The sequence below is a fragment of the Marmota monax genome, unplaced genomic scaffold, assembly GCF_021218885.2.
Source record: "Marmota monax isolate L192 unplaced genomic scaffold, Marmota_monax_Labrador192_F-V1.1 WCK01_AAM20220418_F8-fsc00098, whole genome shotgun sequence".
Lineage (NCBI taxonomy): Eukaryota > Metazoa > Chordata > Mammalia > Rodentia > Sciuridae > Marmota > Marmota monax.
In genome coordinates this window covers 2,017,206-2,035,411 of record NW_026694639.1, presented here as the reverse complement: position 1 = coordinate 2,035,411, position 18,206 = coordinate 2,017,206, and the positions used below count along the sequence as shown (strand labels likewise).

General features: G+C 36.7%; 1 long non-coding RNA gene across 2 annotated transcripts in view; it reads right to left on the bottom strand.

The window, feature by feature from the left end:
• Positions 1 to 18,206, bottom strand: part of LOC131423342 (uncharacterized) — a 31,071-nt gene that overhangs the window by 10,391 nt on the left and 2,474 nt on the right. The window contains exon 3 of one of the 2 annotated variants that reach the window (XR_009224755.1): positions 11,801 to 11,987. The exons of the other annotated variant lie outside the window; for it this stretch is intronic. This is a non-coding gene — a long non-coding RNA (uncharacterized LOC131423342). Of the gene's footprint in view, positions 1 to 11,800; positions 11,988 to 18,206 lie in introns of those variants that run through there. 2 annotated transcript variants of the gene reach the window in all.

The window sequence follows — 18,206 nt, the reverse complement described above, 5'->3', positions numbered from 1 at the left end:
TCTACAGATCTGTTTGAGGACCTGCTTGTTAGCACAACTGTTTCTTTGTGTTTCCGTTTCCCTGTTTATGGGGTTTCCCTTTTAAGGCAGTGACTTGGTGGTACTCCTATAGGACATTTGTATTGTTTCTATGGAGTAACTAATATTGGGTTGTTCCAAAATCTAAATACAACAAAGGTTAATAGAATTACTATAGAAAGCAAATCTCTGCTTCTCTATAAATTGTAAATCTAGTAGTTGCAGTAGTAGTAACCAACTAACAATTATTAAGCATCCACTGAGGGCCCTGCATTGGGCTAGTGACTTACAAAATTATCTCACTTATTTATTCAAACATCCTTTATGTAAATGTAGCAGCCCTTTTTTCCATTACTGTAACAAAACATCTATGGATGGAAAACTTACAAAGAAAAGGTTTGATTAGTTCACAGTTTTGGAGGCTGAAAATCCAAACAGCATGCTGCAGCTCCAGCGAAGACACATCTGACTATGTCACTTGATGGCATGTGGCATCACGATGACAGAAGCACGTGTGGAAACGAGATCACAGCAAGACAGGAAGCCAGTGCTTGACTAAAGGTCAGGCTCAATCTTTCAAATTACTCACTCTCAAGAGAACTAACTCAGGGCCGGGGCTGTAGCTCAGTGGCAGAGCACTTGCCTAGCACATGTGAGGCCGTGGGTTTGATCCTAAGCACCACATAAAAATAAATAAACCAAAAAAGGTATTATGATCTACAACTAAAAGAGAGAGAGAGAGAGAGAGAGAGAGAGAGAGAGAGAGAGAAAACTAACTCAGGGTCCTATAATAAGTACTTAATCCCTTCGCAGGTCAGCTTCCCCAGTACCCTCCCATTAGGCTCCATCTCTTCAAGGTCCCAACTATAGATTTTCACCCATGTCTATACCACTGTCACACTAAGGACCAAGCCACTCACACATGTGAACCCTGGAGAACAAACCACCTCCAAACCCTAGCAGTGAGTAATGTTGTTATTCCCATTTTACAGATAAGGAAGCTGAGGTTTTAAGAGGTTAAGAGGCTTGCCCCAAATGCGTGACTACAGAGTGGTAAGCCAAGATTGGAATCCTGCTGGTGTAAACCCAGGGCCTACATTCCTAACCACTGAGCTACAAGAAGGAGGGAAACAAAGAACAAAACTAGTGAACAAAAATAGTGATGGATGCTGATACTTCAAAAATAGGTGTTATATTTTGCATGCCAAATTTGATTCAACTATTTATTTCAAATAATGTAGCAATATGGCATTCTTCCTGTACTTTTTCAATTGAATAAAATGGAAACCTTTCTTGCTTACTCTAATGAAACCAGACAACTTAGAAAAATCAAACCATTCCTCTGATACCTCAGTGAATTTTAATTATATATATATATATATATATATATATATATATATATATATATATGTATTTGTATACATATATACATATACAAATTAATTCCAGAATGACATTTTTATAACTATAAAAAAACTGTATATGAAAACGCAAAGATTTAAATCGATGAAATTAAACATTCATAAAAAGTTGTATGCAAAAAAAATTTGCTTATACTTCAAAAATAAGAATATTTTATTGATTAAGCCCTATAAAATATGTACTAGCAAAGAACATATTCACATTGTTTATAAAATATGTGAAAGCAGGGAGGATATTTGCAAATTAATCACATACAACAACACCAGTATTATCACATCAAGGGTAAATTTTAAGCGTGGAGACAATTGATTTTTACAAGTGACATATGAAATCCTCTTTAAATTATGAATAAAACAGGAATTTCAACACATTTTATGATGTTCAGAAATAAATGTGATCTTATGTTTTCAGCAATATGTTATTTTAAATAGTGTAATCATATACTAGTGATATAAACCTCACACAGAAGTTAAATGGGTATCAGAAGTTCTCCTGTCTGATCTAGGCAGACCATCCCTGGTTGAATGAAGTCATATTCAGATGTGCAAATGAGGCCTGCAGAGATCCTCAGAGCTCCCACAGTCAACCCTGAGATGCATGATTATAAACACTTAAAGTTACAAGCTGCTGAGGTTTTGTGATTGTTTCTTGCATAACTCATTGGAACCATATTAAAAAGTTATGTTGGTTTTTAAATATGTCCACAAATTTTTAATTCTCTCTTTACGAGATGGAGCCTCATTTCCATCCCTCGTGTATAGACTGGACTTAGTGATTTGCTTCTAATAAACAGAATAAAGTGGAAGTGGTGGGTGGACTTTTGGAAGGTAGAACATAAAGGGCACTGTAGCTCCCTCCTCATTCTCAGATTGCTCGCTCTAGGGAGAGTTAGCTAACATGTTGCATGGTGAGAAGCAGAGGCTTCCTGCCAACCTCCAGTGAGGAACTAAGGTCTCCTGCCAATAACCACACAAGTGAGCCATCTTGGAAGCAGATTACCCGGCCCCAGCCAAGGATTCAGATGCCTACAGCCACATGAGACCCTGAGCCAGACCCACTCAGCTAAGCCACTCCTACATGCCTGACCCACCATTACTGTGAGATTTCTTTTTTTAAGGTTTCTGTTTTAAACCACTAAACTTGGGGGCAATTTATCATGCAGCAATAAATAATGAAGACATTTACTGTGTCAATACATTAGACACCAACTTAAAAAGTAGGAAATCCCAACTACAGATTTTCACCCAGGTCTATACTAGTCTCTTTCTCTTCAAGGGATATGTTTGAAAACCCCCAATAGATGCTTTTCAATAGTACCAAAATATATTTATTTCAATTGATATATGTGTGTATGTGTGTGTATATATATATATATCTTGTTTCTTCTACATAAAGTGAGTGTGTACATACAATGCTTTTTTCTTCTATGTACAGACCTATGATAAAGTATATAAATTAGGTACAGTAGTAAGAATAGTAACTAATAATAATATAATAACAATTATAATAATGTAATGCAATAAAAACTATGTGAATATTCTCTCTATATGTATGCATCTCAAAATATGGAATTTTCCATTTAATATTTTCAGATCAGAGTTGACCACAAGTAACTGAAACTTCAGAAAGTGAAACTATGGATCCAAGAGCCAGGGGTGGAACTATGGTACTACCATTCCCAGCCATGATGGAATAATTGGTATTGCCCTAGCTCTCTACAATAAACAACTATTATACCAGATAAAATGTATGAAATAACTGTTTTCAGATGTTGAATAATGAGCACTGCAGGACTTTTCTCCTGAAGAGAAGAGATCTGTGACCAGGATCACCCTGGCTTTCTACCTGGAGGCGCTTTTCAGACTGGCACAGAGAAGGAAGACTAAAGGGAACATAAAAGTCTTGCTGGATTGAGAAACAGAGATTGGGTCTTTCTTTGGTCTAATGAAGTAGCTGAACTTTGTGGGGTTGGATACCAAAGAAAAGGAGCTGCAGGCTGGGATGTAGCTCAGTGGAAGAGCATGTACTTAGGATGCCCAAAGTCCTGGGTTCTATTCCTAGCACTGAAATAAAGAAAAGGAGCTGCAGATACCTGCAAATGGAATCCTGGAGTGTACAGGGGAATACTAAGCTGTGTACACAGGAGTGAGCCTCCAGGAGATCAGTAAAGTGAAAATGGAGTAATAAAGACAATCTAAGCTGAAACACACATAGGAAAAGGTCTAAAAAAATGAGCAGTCCTAATGACCCATGGGACAATATCAAGCAGTCCAATAAGTAAATAATTGAAGTTACAAGAAGAAAGAAAATATTAGGGAAAAATATTTTCTTAAATGTGTTAAACTTGATGAAAAATATTAGCCCATATAGCCAAGTAGCCCAAGAAACACAAACAAAATTACATCATGTGATTTTCCTTCTGCATGTGGCCTCTTCAAATATCTGTTTAGCAAGGTAGCCAGATTTCTTATACAGTAACACAGGACCCCAAGCTTCTAGGCCTTCTTAAAGTTTAGGCCCAAAACTATCAGAGCACTAATTCCACCACATTTTACTGGTTATATTGAGTCAAAGGGCTGTCCCTGATTGGATGGAGACACAGAAAGTTAGGGTTTACTCGGGGACAGGGGTCATCTTTCGGGATGAGTTATTTCATTAAAAAGTCAATAGAGAAAAAGATAAATGGAACACTAAAATACACTCAAGGCAAAGAAAGCAGAGAGTGAAAAATAGCAAGTAAAAGTTGAAGCATGTAGAAAATAAATGGCAAAATGATAGATTCAAGCCGAAGCATATCAATAATTACATTAAATATAAGCAGATTAAACATTTTAATACAAGACAGAGATTATCAGACAGGATAGAAAAGCAAGGCCCAATTACATACAGTCTGGAAGAAGCCCACTTTAATGTTAAGATTCGGATTCATTAAAAATAAAGTACAGAAAAAGATATAGCGTATAGCATGCAAATACTAGTCAAAAGAAAGCTGGAATAACTATATGAATGCTTGTCAACTTATGATAGAGTTATGTCCCAATAGACCCATAGTAAATTGAAAATATTATAAGTTCAAAATTCATTTAATAAACCTAAACTACCAAGTCACAGCTTAGTAACACAGTCTGTAGTAGCATATTGACCTCATGGCTGACTGGGAGCTGCATCTCCCTGCCCTTGCCCGTCTTTTTGAGAGAGTATTGTGCCTAGTATCACTACTCCAAGAAAAGATCAAAATTCAAAGTATGGTTTCTACTAGCTGCGAATTTTCTCAAACTATTGCATCAGTTCAAAAATCTTGGGTTGAGCCATTGTTAAGTCAGGAACATCTGTATTATTTTTTTTAATAACACATTTATTTTATTTATTTATTTTTATGTGGTGCTGAAGATCAAACCCACAGCCCTGCGCATGTTAGACGTGCAGTCTACCGCTGAGCCACAACCCCAGCCCATCTGTATTAATTTTAACCAAAGCAGTCTTTAGACTAAGGCATATTATCAGAGACGAAGAGAACATTGCATATTGACAAAACCTCAATTCATCATGAAGACATGGCAATTTTAAATGTTTTTATAGGGCTAGGGGCGTAGCTACATAGTAGATTACTTGTCTAGCATGCACAAGAGCCTGAGTTCAAGCTTTCAAGCTCCAGCACTGAAAAAAACAGAAAAATAAAAGAGGAAGAACAAGAAGGAGAAGGAAAAGAATGAAAGAAAGAAATGCATATGTACCTAAAAACAGGACTTTAAAATACCTGAAGCAAAAACTCAGGAGGCTGAGGTAGGAGAATCACGAGTTCAAGCCCAGCCTCAGCAACTTAGCAAAGCTCTAAGCAAGACTATCTCAAAATAAAAAATTCAAGAGGGATAGGGATATAGCTCATTGGTAAAGCAATCTCGGGTTATGGTTTACTGGGGTTCAATCTCCAGTACCCACCTCACCCCCAGAATTGACAGAACCAAAGGAACATAGAAACAAATTATTTTATTTTATAGATTTCAACACTCCCTTCAGTAACTAGTGAAATAAGTGTCATAAAATCAATAAAAATACATAAAAGCTAACAAAATTAGGGACTGGAAATATAGCTAGGTAGTAGAACCCTTGCCTTAGCATGTGTGAGGACCTAGATTCAAATCTTAATACAAAAATTAATAATTAATTTTAAAAAGCACGAAAAAAAACCCACCATCTTCACCCAGTTGATATTCATAGAAGCTATACCTAATAACTGCAGAATGCACATTTTTTAAAAAAGAAACATGGAGTCAGTCATAGTAGCACTCATCTGTAATCCCAGCTACTAAACAGACCGAGGCAGGAGGATCAAAAGTTCAAAGCCAGATCAGATAATTAAGCAAGATCCTGCCTCAAAATTAAAATAAAAATGTGTGCATGTACAAATATGTAATGTTAAATTCCACCATATGTACAACCGTAATGTACCAATAAAAATATGGAAATAAAATAAAGGTCTGGGAATGTAGCTCAGTGGTAGAATGCTAGCCTAGCATGCCTGAAGCCCTGTGTTCAATCCCTAGCACCAATAAATTAAATTAAGTGATATGGAACAGTCATCTATAGAGAGCATTTATTAAGATATACAATAAGCTTTGATAAACTTGAAAGAATAAATTAGAAACCAATAACAAAAAAATCTGGAAAACATTCAATTATTTTAATATTAAGCAACATAACATTAAAGACCCTGTGGTTCAAAGAAGAAAATAAAAGAGAAGTTAGAAAATATTTTGAACTAGGGAGGGAGGAGGGACAGGGGAAAAAAAGGAACAATGGAATGAATCTGACCAAACTCTCCTATGTACATATATGAATGTACCACAATGAATTTCATCTTCATGTATTTCCATAATGCACTAATTAAAAGAAAACATAAATAGGGCTGGGGTTGTGGCTCAGTGGTAGAGCAGTTGCCTCGCATATGTGAGGGAGGCACTGGGTTTGATCCTCAGCACCACATAGAAAAATAAATAAATAAAATAAAGTTTTATGTACAACTAAAATATTTTTTTAAAAGAAAACATAAATAAATAGAAGAAAGATCAGTAGAGTAGAGGAAAGGGAAGAAGGAGAGGGAGGAGGGAAAGTGGAAGTACTGGGAATGAATTGGATAAATTATATTCCATGTTTGTGTAATTATGTCAAAATGAATCCCAATATTATGTATATCTATAGTACACTGAAAGAAAAAAAGAAAAAATCTTTTGAACTGAATTATAGTGAAAACACAACACTTAAAATTTTGTAGGATGCAAACCAAAGTGATAATGCTTAGGAAATTTATAACTTTAAATATTCATATTCAAAAAGAAAAAATGTTTAAAATCAGTGACCTATGCCTCCCCCTTAAGAAGGTAAGGGTTGCAGGGAGCAGTGGCTCATGCCTATAATCCCAGCAACTCAGGAAGCGGAGGCAGGAGGAACTCAAGTTTCAAGCCAACCTCAGCAATTTAGCAAGACCCTAAGCAAATTAGTGAGACCCTGTCTCAAAATAAAAAATAAAAATGGCAGGGGATGTGGGTCAGTGATTAAGCAGCCCTGGGTTCAATCCCCAGTACCAAAAAGAAGAAGGAGAAGGAGAAGAGGAGGAGGAGGAGGAGGAGGAGGAGGAGGAGGAAGAGAGGAGAGCATATAAAAATAAGAGAGAAAGTAAATAAAATAAGAGCAGAAATTGATGAAATAGAACATAGGCAGATAATAGTAAAATCTAACACGTGGTTCTTTGAAATGATAAATAAACTAAACTTCTAGCTAGACAGAACACAGAAAAAAAAAGAAAACATAAATTCTCAGTATCAGGAATGAAAGAGAAGATAACACTGTGTGTTCTACAGATAATGAAAGAAAAATAAAGGAATGATATAAAAATATTTATGCCAGTAAATGTGACAACTTAAATACAATGGAGAAATTCCTCGAATGATTACCAAACTAACACAAAATAAGTAGAAAATCCAAATAGTCCTATATGTATTTTAAAAATTTATCTTTCTCATGAAAAAAATTGCAGGACTTCCCTAGTAAATCCTATCTTACATTTAGGAAAGAAATACTATCACTTTTATACCAAGTCTTACAGGAAATAGAGAAGGAAGGGACACTTCTTAAGTCATTTTATGAGGGGAACATTATATTTATATCAAAACCAGGCAAAGACATTACAATAAAATGAAACAACAGACTAATATCCCTCACGATCACAAATGCAATCTTTAAAGAGGACCACACTAAATCCAGCAATGTATAGAACATCATGACCTAGTAGAGTTTATCTCAGTGGTGCAAGATTGTTTCAACATGCAAAATTCAATCAATAGAATCTAGCAAGGCAGCAAAATAAAAGAGGAAAAAATCATGTGGTTATCTCAATAGATACAGAAAAAAGAATTTAACAAAACCTAATGACCATGTATGCTAAACAAACTGAGTAAAATGGAATAAAGAATATCTATTAGCAAAGCAGGGTGGTGTATGCCTGTAATCCCAGCTATGTTAGGAGCTGTGATAGGAGGATCACAAGTTCAAGGCCAATCTGGGAAATTTAGTGACACCTTGTCTCAAAAAAAAGAGAGAGAGAGAGAGAGAGAGAGAGAAAGAGAATACCTATGAAAAAGTAAGTGTTAACTTCAACTTACTGATGAAAAAGAATGTTTTCCCTTTAGGAATAGGGATGTTTACTCTTTCCACTTACATTCAATATTTCATTCATATTTTTAGTTATTGAAATAAGATAAGAAAATACAAATAAAAGGCATACAGATTGGAAAGGAAAAATTAAAAGCATTTTATACATAGATTAAATAATTATAAACATAGATGTCATGAAGAATCCACAAAAATCGAATGGGACTAACAGTTGAACTTGGAAAGGTCACAGAATAAGAGGTCAACATAGAAAACCAATTATATTTCTATATTCTACCAACAATCAACTGGAAAATAAAAATTTTAAAATAAAGACGTGTGAGCTGGGCAAGGTGGCTCGAACCTGTAATTCCAGCAGCTCAGGAGGCTGAGGCAGGAGAATCGATAGTTCAAAGGCAGCCTTAGCAATGGTGAAGCACTAAGCAACTAAGTGAGACCCTATCTCTAAATTAAAAAATTAAAAAAGGCTGGGGATACGGCTCAATATTTGAGTGGCTCTGAGTTCAATCCCCAGTACCAAAAAAATAAATAAAAATAAAAATAAATAAAGAAGTGTGAACTGGGTATAGTGGTGCAAACCTGTAATCCCAGAAGCTCAGGAGACTGAGGCAGGAGGATCACATGTTAAACCTGTAATCCCAGCAACTCAGGGAGGCCCTATCTCTAAATTAAAAAATAAAAAAGGGCTGATGTGGCTCAATGGCTAAAGGACCCTTAGTCAATCCCCGATATAAAAAAATAAAATAAAATAAAAATAAAGAAGTGTGGATGGACTAGATCAATGCACAGTGTATGCATGTATGATGATTATCACAGTGAATTCCATTCATTTGTACAATTCATATGTGCTAATAATTATAATAATAAATAAATAAAACATCATTTGCAGTAGCATCAATAACAAAATGTTTGCATTTATTTGTTTATTTTGCAGTGCTGGGAATTGAGCCCAGGGCTTTGCTCATGCTAGGCAAGAGTTCTACCACTGAGCTATATACCCAGCCCAGGGCTTTTATAATAAACAATAATAATGATGTAATTATGAAAAAAAGATGTAATTATGTACAGGAACTCTATCCGATACATTGACAACTACAAAACATTGCTAATAATAACTAAAGAATACATAGATAAATATACAATATTCATGGATTAAGAGACTTAATATTGTTGTCATATTGCCAGTACCTCACAAATTGTTCTACTGATTCAATGCAGTCTCAAAATCCCAGCAGGCTCTTTTGTAGAAGTTGGCAAACAGATTGTAAACAGATTGTAAAAGTATCTTCCAGTAAGTTAATAAACAAATAATAAAATTATATTTGAATGCAAATAACTTAGAAGAACCAAAGCAAATTAGTAGGAAAAAAATAATATGGGAGAAATTGCATTATTGCTGTGGTATTTAAGAGAAGGTAGTAAGTCCAGAAGTAGGCTCACTAAATAAGTGGTCAAGAAGCAAAAAGAATTCAATAGAGGTCTTTTCTTTTTTCTTTTTTTTTTTCTTTTGTTTCCTTGCTGAAGATTAAACTCAAGGCCTCACACAGACTAGGCAAGCTCTCTATCATCAAGCTGCATCCCCAGCCCTTTATTTACTTTGAGACAGGGTCTTAGTACGTTGCCCAGGCTGGCCTTGAACTTTAGATCCTCCTGCCTGAGCCTCCCGAGTCTCTGGGATTACAGGCATGCACAACTGCACCCTGCTGAAAAAGCAGGGTACTACTGATCTCATCCAAAACTTTTCATTTTTAAGAAAGGACAGATGTGAAGGGTCTTGCTCAAAGTCATTCAGCTAAAGATGGCGGGCTGGGACCAGCATTCAGGTTTCTTGGCTCTCAGCTCTGTGTTCCTTCGTTTCGAGCACATTGAGTCTGAAATGTTGGAAAGACACCTGGATAGGTAAACTAACACATCTGCTAGGCATTACAACATGGAAATTGTATTCTGAAGTGCAACCCAGTCTAGCACATAAATATTTTTCACCCCATATATCTTTATCCAAGCATCTACATAGATTTAACTAACATGCAAGCAAATGAAGAGATACATACATAGAAATAAATTTGGGGAAATCCCATTCAAAATGTAGAGAAATATTAAAGAAATCTGAGTTTAAGAAATAAAAATTCAGAGCCTTTAGACCCTTCCCAAGGAGCATGCCCTTAACAAAATATCAGGTAAATCATGATCTAAGCAACAACCTGGATCCTGACTCCAATGTACAACTCACCATGAAAAAGAAAATAAATTTAGAGACTAGAAAAGATTTCATAATTGGGAAACTTAAGGTAGACCCTTTAAACATAAAGTTAAACATTTTATTAAATGTTTAAGAGACATATGCAATAAATTAACTAATAATATTTCATAGGCTTGACCACTATCAAATAAACAAAACTTTAAACATAGAAAATTTATTTTACAATAAGACACACATATGTAGAATCAAGAGCCTACCCTTTGACCTAATAATTCTATTTCTGGGATCCTAGCCTAAAGAAATATAAAATTCATAAATTTTTTATGCCCCAAAATGTTCACTGTAACATTTTTTTGTAACCATAAAGAAAGGATTCTGCCTAGATGTCCAATAGAAGGGCAATATTAAGCAAACCAGAGTTCAACCACAGGACAGACCATTTCATAGAAAGATGTAATATACAGAAAGATAGAATAATATGGGAAATAAGCATTGCTAACCTTTACTGAATGTTTTCCAAAAGCCAAGAACGGTGTTATGAACTTCATACACATTAACTCATTCAATCTGTACAAAAACCTATTAGAATAGTCCTTTCATTGTCACCTTTTTATAAATGAGAAAGAAAGACATAGGGTGGTTATTAACTTGTCCAAAGTCACACAAATTTTGAAGGGAAAGCTGGCATTGGAACGTGGGCAGTGTGACTCCAGCACCTGAACTTTACCACTGTGAACAAAAGAACATAGGAATCAAAATTATAAAAAGAGATCTTTAATCTCTCTCCATTTTTAAACCAAGGAAAAATGCATCCAAAGATCAACAGTGGTTGTCTCTAGGTAAGAAGGTTATTTCTCTTTCACTTTCCAAATATTCCAGATTTTCAGTCATATGAATATAGTTTTCTATCATGGACATTCATTCACATGCCTGTAATCCCAGCAGCTCAGGAGACTGAGGCAGAAGGAACAAAAGGCCAGTCTCAGCAACTTGGCGAGGACTTAGGCAACTTAGTGAAACCCTGTCTCAAAATAAAGCATAAAAAGAGCTGGGGATGTGGCTCAGTAGTAAAAATACCACTGGGTTCAATTACAATAACAAAACAATCTCTAGTAGAGTTGTCCTTCAGATTAGTTTTAGGACTCTGCAGATACCAATATCCAAGAATGTTCACGTCCCTTATGTGAAATGATATAGTATATAAATACTACATACACCACACTGCCCCATACATCCTCACATATGCTTATTTCTTCCTTTTTTTTTTTTCCCCTTTCTTCCTTTCTTTCTATGTGTGATGTTGGGAATTGAACCAGGGGCCTCACTCATATTAGGCAAGTGCTCTACCACTGAGCTATATCACCAACTCTTGCCATGTTCTGTAAATCATTTCTAAATTACTTATAATATCTAATACAATGTAAATGCTATATAAATAGCTGATAGACTATATTATTTAAGGAATAATGTCAAGGAAAAAAAACAGGCAGTATTACTCAAGACAAACACAATTTGTATTTTTCAATATAATTTCTGTCTCCGGTTGGTTGAATCCTGAGTAGCTGAATCTCCAGATGCAGAGGGCTGTCTTCATTTGCTTATTCATGGTCTTCTGAGTTACAAAGAAGATTACCCAGACACAAACCTGCTCCACTTGGAGGATTTTCTCTATGGACTCCTATTGCCCAGAAAAAAAGTTACAGAGAGGTATTACGATTTAGTCCCTGATGCCGAAGACCCATTGGGTTGGCTTGCACAAACCCTCCCCTTTTTCTGCACTTTCCTATGACCCCCTTTACCCACCAACCCCATTCCCTCACCCAACTTGTGAATCCCTTTAAGAAAGACCACCTAATTAAATTCACCTTTCCATCTTTTTCCAGGCCCAAACCAGTGTTCCACATATAATTCTCATGTAATTTCATTAATAAAAAGGTACTAAATAAATTTTGAAAAGTTTAGGTGCTGTGACCAGGAAAAAAGAATTTGCCAGAACAAAAGTGTGACTATACACTCCAAAGGTACAGAGGGTTTCCATGGCCAGTTGGATCAGATCCAGCTGAGCAGTGCCTGATGTGGAACATGGCCCAGATTCCCTTGGTGAGAGTCGGGTAGTGCGCCAGGGACCAGGGGTGGCAGGAGAACTCAGGCCTTGCTCTTTCACCTGCCAGGAATATTGGCTGCTAAATGTTACAACTGAGTTCCCCCACTATGTCAAAGGAGCTGCTTTACCCAGGGTCCTGCTGCCTCCCCAGGGATGACCTCCTTCAATGGCCAATCAATGACCCAGGCCCAAGCTTCAATTTAGGACAACTCCAAAGAGCCCTCCCAGCTCCTGAGCTCCCCGTGGGACCAGCTGAGGCCTCTGTTATGACCACAATGCAACTGAAGTCCCCTCTCTGCTCAGTTTCAGAGTTGCCAGAACCCAAAGCACCCCAATAGATCTGTGTGCAAATCTCCATCTCAGAGTCTGTTTCCCAGAGAATTTGACTTAATAGAGCCCCCAGGAAACAGAAGTTCTAACAGAGGCCTGGTTGTTAACAAGATAAAGACATGAAGAGTAATTGAGGCCAGAGGAACAATGGGAAGACTCCCAAGAGCTTTCCAACTTCGAGGAAGGCAAGAGAGGAGTCAGGAGGCTGAGAAATGGGGTGTCTCAGGTGCAAATGCCTAAAGAGTAGGAAAACCTGGTAGATGTAGGTAAATAGTCTGGTAGACAGACAGGTAGGAAATAAGCAAGTTTAAAATGACCCTAGTAAGTAGCTTGGTTAACCATGATCCTAAGACAAAAACAGACTTAATACTGCTGGCTAGAAATCAGCAATAACAGTTCTGGGAGTGCAGATTACAGCTGAAATGTCAGGAGCTGCAAGATAAATTTTGCCCCTGATTGAGGAAAATAGAGAAATGTGAGGATTACCTTTCAGAATATCTCCTATTCCAGTTGCTTTTGAGCATTCAACAAGACATAATGTCTTTTTCCCATTAAATCCAAGTGCTAGCCAGAGTCTCTCTGATAATTCCTGAAATTGCTCTTGACGCCTACTGATGGCACATCATAATGTAATTTCACACTCCATTCTGACAGCATGGATGTAAGGCATCCCCATGACCACTTCCAATTCTGTGTCCTGAAATCACATCCCCATAGCTCAGGGCACCTCCAAAGTTTTCCAGCAGAAGTATCTCAGGCACGTGAACATTTACATCATCCATCTCTCAGGTATCCCTACACACCAGGAGAGTCCAATGACAACCCATGTCCTTCATGACTAAAATCTGTTTATCCACATTAGACTACGGCCTTTGGCAGCCTGAAGGGAACACTAAGGCAGCCCAAAGTTTCCAAGGTAGACAAAAAGCATATGCGATGGTATTTGCCTGTAATCCCAGCTACTCAGGAGACTGAGGCTAGAGGATGGCAAGTTGGAGACAGTCTGAGCAACTGAGCAATACCCTATCTCAAAATTTTTTAAATTTTTAAATTTTTTTTAAAAAAGCAGAATCCTGAAAGAATGCATAAAAGCAGAAAAGGTATAGAGGTTCCTCCAAAAATTTAAAATAGACCTATCATATGATCCAGCAGCCCCACTACCAGATATATATCCAAAGGAAATGAAATCAGTAAGTCAAAGAGACATCTGCACCCCATGTTCATTGCAGCGTTACTCACAAAAGCCAAGAAATGCAAACAACCTCAATGTCCATCAGGTGATGAATGGATAAAGAAAATGTGGTGCATATACATAATGGAATGCTATTCGACCATTAAAAAAAAAAATGAAATCCTGCCATTTGAGACAACATAGATGGAGCTGGAGATCATTAAATGAAGTGAAATAAGCCAGGCACATGATCTCACTCATATGTGGAATATATAAAAGTTGATCTCATAGAAGTGGAGAGTAGAATGGTGGTAACCAGAGGCTGTGGGAGTGGCGGGGAGGGAGGGAAGGGCATACTCAGATAGGATTAAGAGATTCCTGTGTGCCATTGCCCAGAGGGGTAACCATAGGTGACAATAATGTATGGTCATTTCAAAAAGCTAGAAGAATTTTGAAAGTTTTTACCATAAAGAAATAATAAGTGTTTGAGTAGATAGGTATGTTTAACCCAATTAAAACATTACACAAGGGGGTCTGGGGTTGTGGCTTAGCGGTAGAGCACTTGCCTAGCATGTGCGAGGTCCTGGGTTCAATCCTCAGCACCACATAAAAGTAAATAAATAAAATAAAGGTATTGTGTTCAACTTCAACTAAAAAATAAATAGTAAAAGCAAAAACATTACACAACGTATATCAGTAACACAACATCACATTACCCCCATTAAAATACAATTTTTATGTTTTATATACCAAGGAAGAATAAATTTACTTAAAAATTTGTTAACATCTGTGATTACAAATTCAGTACATTTGATAAGAAAAAAAAAAGAGCAAGAAAAAAAAACAGCAGGCTTGATAGCAATCAAAACCATTAAAAATAAATGCCCTTGGACCCAATTTCAGAAATTTACCGTAGTTAAATTTGACACATATGTCTAAGAATATTAAGCAAAAATATTCACTTCTTGTGTCACAAAGATGTCCCGCTGGAGTCTCCCTGTCTTTCCAGATTAAAATAAGTTCAGATCAAAGTCCCACAGTGGAACAAAGCTCCCTCTGCACCCACCTTCCTCAAGATATTTTCAAATTCTCAGTAGGTCATATATTCCTCTGGCCACTTCTGGCTTCAATATCCTGCCTCTGCACCTTGCAGTTCCTCTGTCTCTACCTTGATAACAATAGAATGTGGGTTGTGGCTCAACGGTAGAGCACTCGCCTAGCACGTGTGAGGCCCTGGGTTTGATTCTTAGCACCACATATAAATAAAAATAAAATGAATATGTTGTGTCCACCTACAACTAAAAAATAAATATATAAAAAAAGAAAACAAAATAATGTGGGCCACGGCCCCTTATATGATTGATCCTTTCTCTAAAGCCACCACTGGTAGAATAAACATGTTACTAGAAGTTTGTGAGTCACAGAAAACAACTTAGCTAGGGCTGGGGGTCTAGTTGGTATGAAATGTACTTCACATGCTGGAGGCCCTGGTCAGATACCCAGCACCAAAAAAAGAAAAGAAAAGATACCCAAGGAGACAACTTACCTCACATTTTATTTGGTCTTGTTTTTGTATTTATTTGTTTGTGGTGCTGGGATCAAACCTAGGGCCTTGTCATGCTAGGTAAGCCCTCTGCCAATGAGCTACATCTGCAGCCCTTTACATTTTTTATTTTGAGACAAGGTATTGTTAGGTTACCCAGGCTGGCCTCAAACTTGTGATCTTTGGGCCTCAGCTTCCCAAGTAGCTGGGATTATAGGCATGTGCCACCAAGCCCAGCCAGACTTATTCTTAAAGTCACCCCATAAGAGTTTTCTCACTGACTGTTTCATTTCATGGGACACTCAGTGTTATGGTTTGGATCAGAATTATCTCTGAAAGGCTCATGTGTTAAAGGCTTGGTCCCTAGCAGGTGGCACTTGGGAGATGGTAGAAACTTTATAAGGTGGGGCTTAGTTAGAAGAAATGGATCACTGAGGGGCATGCCTTTGAAGGTTATATTTTGTCCCTAGACCCTTTCCACCCTTCCTTGCTTCCTGGCTGCCATGAACTGAGCAGCTTTGTTAAACCATATCTTTCTACCATAATGCTCTGACCATGAACTGAAACTTTGAGCCAAAATAAATCTTTCTCCTTTAACTTTGTTTTTCTCAGGTATTTTGTCACAGTGATAGAAAGCTCATCAACATACTCAGTGTCTTAGTTCGTTCAGGCTGCTATAACAAAATGCCTCAGGCTAGGTAATTTATAAATAATAGAAATTTACTTATCCCAATTCTGGAGGCTGGGAAGTTCAAGATCAAGTTTCCAGTAGATTCAGTGTCCAATGTCACAATGTATTAGTAAAAGAGTTAGTTAATCAAGTATAATAAAAGGCTTACATAAAACACATAGCTACTCAGAGGTGAGAGGTGAATCTGCTTTCAAACACCCCAAAATCATTGCCATTGTCCAGCCAGAAAGGGCAGGAGAGAGAATCAAATATCATTAAGAAAGTGACTCTCTGTTTTTCAGATAATGATTGAGAAGCTAATTTTAAAAAAATGGTTCCAGGTTTCACAACAGTAACAGCACTTTGCTCTTTTCTCCAATTTTGGTTTGTTGTTTGTTTTTTTTTTTTTACCCACACCCCTCCCTCTTTTAATGGAGTATGCCAGATGTCTCTATAATTTTGTTTGGATAACTACAAAACCTGAAAAAGCTGTTGCCGAGATATATAATTAAATTTGAATTTTTGGAAACTTGAGCTGTGCTATCAATTATGGAAAAAGTATCCCAGTTTACCATGTTGAGATGACATTGTACAGAAATTAACAGCCTTATTGATCTAGAAATGTTAAACTTGATTTTTTTCCATTTGTTCAGGGGTCATGCACTATATTAAATATGTAAGATCTTATCCACATGGGTTTGATTACAGAAACTAATAAATTATTCTCTAAATAATGAAAGAAAAAAAAGAAAGAAAGAAAATGACTCAACCCAGGCATAGCTGTGCACCTGTGAAGATAGCTGCTCAGGAGACTGAGGCAGGAAGATTGCAAGTTTGAGTCCAGTCTGGGCAATTTAGCAAGGCCCTGTCTCAAAATAAAATTTTAAAAGGGCTAGAGATGTAGCCCAGTGAAAAAGAGTGCTTGCCCAATTTGCATGATGTCTTAGGTTCAAACCCTTGTTCTTGGGAAAAAAGAAAAAAGCTTATTTTTTTTAAAAGGTAAATACCTCCTGCTAATATTGACCTGTCTTCTCCAATAGAAAAGCTCTAGGGATGTATAACAAATTAGAACAAATAAATTAATTAATTAATTTTAAAAAAGAAAAGCTCCAGAAAGACTGTCAGTCTCCTATTTGTTCTTAGAGCCAAACACGATGCCTAGCGCATAGTAGGCTCACTAAATATTAGGTGTGAATGAATATTGAGCTCTACTATTGAAATCTAGTAGTTTTCTACAAATGTGTGTCAGATGATTAACTGAATGATCTCAATCTTACGTATGTCTTTAAACTATTCCTTATGAAGCCATAAAGATTTTTTTAGAGAAAACTGTAACACAGATCTTATTCAGCTACAGCATTCCTATAATCACAAATTTTCTTGTACCTTTATGAGTAGTAATACTCCTTATTGCAACATGGTCACCAGATTTTTCAGTATCCCCTCAGTGTGATGCTTTGAAGTAGAATATGATTGAACAACTGCAGTTTGAACTTGAACAAAGTTCGCAGTAAACAGATTACAGAGAATTCCCTTTAAATGTGCTCTTAAATGCTAAGAATATATTAAGCACATTAGAACATGAAGTTTACCAAGAAAAGGATGTGAGATTGAGCTTTCCAATCCAAAGCAACTACTACCATATTTCACTAAATCTAAGGCATCACTGATCTTCAGATTCCCTAAATCTACCACTAAAAAAAAAAGAAAAAGAAAAAAGAAAAAAAATCTGATGTCAGTTAAACTCTGATACAGTGTTTTCTTAACTACCTGGTCTCTGCCATAAAGGGCGGCCAGTGGTGGGGGGGTAGGCAGACAGCGGTCAGGCTGACATCAGATAGCAGAGGAGGAAAACTGGGTTTTCTGAAGGTCACTCTGCTGCCATTCAGGAGAGCTTCAGATCTATAGGAGCAGGACCTACAGATACAGTGGTTTCTTAACCACCTGGCATTTTTGTATACCTATGAAAAAAACATCTTTTAGACTTATTTAGCAATAGTTTTATTATGAATTGTATAAATCTTTTTCCATGTCTTTCTGCAAATACAATAATTTTTATGCCAAATCATATAGAGATTA